We start from the raw sequence: 4,160 nt of genomic DNA, 5'->3' as shown, positions 1-4,160 counted from the left end.
TGTGTATATTCTTCTATTATGATTTTTAAATTGGGTGTTTGCAATTACTAAATAATACTTTGTGCAAAACTCAATAAGTTGGTACCCTCTTTCATTTTGTTTGCCCAGCCCATACTCACTCGTAATATTTCTTCCCTTGCCTTTTCTGATGCTTGAATTCCACTCTCCATCTATTATTAAATTTTCATCCCCTTTAATGTGTTTAATTGCTTCTTAAATTTCTTCATATACACACTCTACCTCATCATCATCAAGACATTTTTAGACATATTGATGCTTCAATCATTATCGGCTTAGGTTTTGATTTTATCCTGATTACAATGATTCTATCGCTAAGCTTTTTAAAATACTCTACTCTCTTCCCTATATTTTTGTTCATTACAAAACCTACACTGACCTTTATTTGATACTGAGTTAATTATTCTAAAATCACCTGATCAAAAATAGTTTTCCTCTTCCCACTGAACCTCACCAATTCCTACTACATCTGCATTTAACCTACCCATTTCCCACTTTAAATTTTCTAACCTACCAACCACTTTTAGAATTTAACATTCCACACTCCAACTCATAGAATAGTTATTATACTAAAACTCATAGATTAGTTATTTTTTAATTTTCTGGTGACCCCTTCCTTTGCAGTCCCCACCTGGAGATCTTAATGGAGTACTAGTTTACCTCCAGAACATTTACCAAGGAAGGTGCCTCCATCTTTGTTACATGAAAATGCAGAGAGCTACACTTTCTTATAAAAAAAAAAAAAACTGTAGTTTTCCATTGCATTCAGCTGCGCAGTACTCAGAAGATTAAGTGATGTTGTAAGTCTTCCTGACCTAAGCCCTTAACAGCTACTAAAAATAGCTGCTGCCCTCTCTCAGGAATCATTCCTTAGTCTGGCTCTCAACAGATACCACTCCACCACTATAGTGGCACCTTCGGTCCTGCTAATCTACAACACTGAGCACTCATGCCCCCTCACCATTGGCAAGATCTCAAGATTCATAGAGGGGGGAAGTGATTCTAGAGCTTGAAATAAGGAAAATGTTCATTCAGACATATGTTCAAAAATACTTTGTTATCACATTACCATTAGCGATAAATTTCACCTGGCTTTCAGTTTCCCCACTGAAATGAGGTCATACAGAAAATTTAAGGTGTTATATAAGGGGTAAACTTGATAGTTTTTATACTAAAATTTGAATAAAACTGGTTCCAGAACTGAATTTCCCACAGTTTTCATGATATCCAACATAACAGAAAAATTTGGTGACAAAGAACACCTTTTTTTAGGTTTGAAGTACAATATCTTTGTTAAATGATTTATAAATGCATAATTTTATTAACAAAACTTATAGAGAATTTAATTTTGATAAAATTGATATAATAAAGTTTATACAAACAAAAAAAGTGAACTATTATTATTATTAAAACAAAACAGAAAAATTTGTGAATTTGTCAAATTTAAACATAATTTTTTTAATAAAATAAATTTAGACCTTTGAAAAATTAAAATACTTTTAATTTATTTAAAAAAAAATAATACCCACTGTTGTTTATACTGTATTAATTTGCAGTTAATGTTTGAAAATTCCACAATTGACATCTATGCACTTTTCAACTCCTTTCCTTAATTTTCTGTCGCTAACTTATTGATATCTTCGCATTCCTTGATGAAGGCAGCAGCATTGAGAATGTGAGCAATCAGTTCATCAGAGTGTATTTTTTTCTTGTATGCCTCACATTTCATCATCCCCATAAACAGCAGTACAAGGTAGTAAGGTCCAATGATCTAGGTGGCCAATTTACTGGCCCTCTATGTCCAATCCATTTACCAGCAAATTTTTCATCTAAGAATTATCATACTTCATTCGTGAAATGTGCTGGTGATCCATCAAATTGATAGTACATTTCAGTTTGTTTCTGTATTCAAGCACAGTAATAATTTAAAAATTCCAGATAATCTCTTCCTGTGACACGTTCTAGTATGAAAAGACCTTTTAATTTGTTGTCGATCATGCCACACCAAACATTCACCAAAAATCGTTCTTGGAAATTTGATTCATCTACAGCATGTGGGGTTTTCAGACTACCGATGTGAATTCTGTGTGTTGTTTATACTATTAAAGGTAAAAATAGCTAGCTTCATCCAAAAATGTAAACAGAATTAACTAGTAATTATTGTTAAGCCATTAACAAAACTGCAATCGTCTGGCATGGTCACCAAGCTGGAGATGTTGAACTTTCTGAACATGGTAAGGATGCACTCCATAATCAGGTAATGTCCTTTATACTGTACTTTGTGGAATATTGTTGAGTCATGTAGACATTCATCATATGCTCATAGTTCTAAGGTGTACCACTTAAAGAATGTTTTCCCTTTCATCAACATGTACCAGTTGACATTCAGATGAAACATGAGCACTGGGAAGTGTACCATTCTCATGAAGATTATTAAAAATTATACAAAATACTTCATGGTTTGAAACTACTCATCCACGATACCTGCGTTCTTCCACCACAGCTGGAGCACTTACATTGCAAAAGTAGAACACAAACATCATATAAACATATTGTGCATGAGTGATGAGATGCAGCATTTTTCAAAATAAAGAATTCAAAATGTATTTCACTTTTTTAAATTTAAATTTAATTACAAAACTATAGTTTAGAGTACAACAAACACAAAAATACTACATAAATTGATTCTCAAAAATAATTAAAATTATAATAAAAACAACTAACTCCTTAAAAATTTCAGTATGACCCCATTTCACAGGGGGAACTGACATCCAGGCAAAATTTATCACTAACCGTAACTTGATAATAAAGCTTTTTCGGACATATATTGTATAAACGTTTTTCCTTATTTCAACCTCTGGAATCAGTTCCTAAATTATTTCCCTTTCCCCCTGAATCATTCTGTATGAATAAATATATATATATATATATATATACATACACGTATATATTAATTTATATTTAATAGATCAACCAACTGCAGAATAATTGAAAAAGGACCTTATTTCATTACATAAGCAGAAGCGCTTTTGCGAACTTAATTCGCATCATAAGCTGCATTATATATATATATATATATATATATATATATAATGCAAATTAAATTTCGTGAAAGCGCTTCTGCTTATGTAATGAAATAAGTCATTGTATTTCAGTTATTTTGTAGTTGGGTTGATCTATTAAATATAAATTAATTTGTATTGAAACAGGAGTACAGTTATTAAAAGAATTGATTTTAACAAAATAATACATATATATATATATATATGTGCTAGATAAGTAAGAAACCAACATGAAAGAAAAATAGAACCAGTTTTTTAGCTCATCCACAATCTAGTAACAAATGAATTACGAATTATTGGTATAAGTGAATTCATAAAACAGTTATACAAGGATGTTACAAAGAAACTGTTTTCTAAGATTTTTATGTACTAAACTTGATTTAAACACTCTGTAATTTAGTAATACTATCAAAGTAACCTGAATACCAGAGATTTGAAGAGAAAAAACAGAATTTTTCTTCATAATGGATGAAGAAAAATTCTGTTTATATATAATGAAATGGTCATTATATATGATCTGAGATTTTCCTGTGTATGTTATTTGAAAAAAAGGCTTTTCTCTTTATTTTGCTTTAGTTAGACCAAGTTTTATTAGAGAAAAAGCAGGATTAAATACATTTAATTAACACTTAAATAAAAAATATTTTAAACAAAGATATGCGTAGAGTGAAAAAAAAAAAACAAGTGCGATGGCCGGGAATCGAACCCGGATCAGCTGCTTGGAAGGCAACTATGCTCACCATTACACCACCATCGCCACATACCAAGCTCAATAAAAATACTGTACATAAATAAAATTAAGAGTAATATGAAATATATTGTCCCATCTTTATTATTTGTTTAATCAAGCATAATTTCTTCTTCAACTATACCAAAGATACATATTTTTTCATGTACATTTATTTCTTCATCTAAATATTAAAATCCGGGCAAGATTTTATTCCTTTTTGTAATATCTTTATGGACGAGTTAATTATCAAACTTATTTCTGTTAATCTGTTAATTTAATTGTTCACCAAATTTGAGCGTTTTTTAACGTATGATTTTTAAGTTTACATTTTTTTCACAAATATTTCAATT

General features: G+C 30.4%; 1 non-coding gene across 1 annotated transcript; it reads right to left on the bottom strand.

Annotated features, from left to right (window-relative positions):
• Positions 1-3,765: 3,765 nt before the first annotated feature.
• On the bottom strand, positions 3,766-3,837 carry TRNAG-UCC (transfer RNA glycine (anticodon UCC)). The gene has a single exon. It is a non-coding gene; the product is annotated as a tRNA-Gly (tRNA).
• Between the last annotated feature and the right edge of the window lie 323 nt (positions 3,838-4,160).

Source organism: Lycorma delicatula, chromosome 6 (genome assembly GCF_047948215.1).
Source record: "Lycorma delicatula isolate Av1 chromosome 6, ASM4794821v1, whole genome shotgun sequence".
NCBI lineage: Eukaryota > Metazoa > Arthropoda > Insecta > Hemiptera > Fulgoridae > Lycorma > Lycorma delicatula.
The sequence above is the reverse complement of the archived record's forward strand: the minus strand, read 5'-3'. Positions and strand labels throughout refer to the sequence as shown.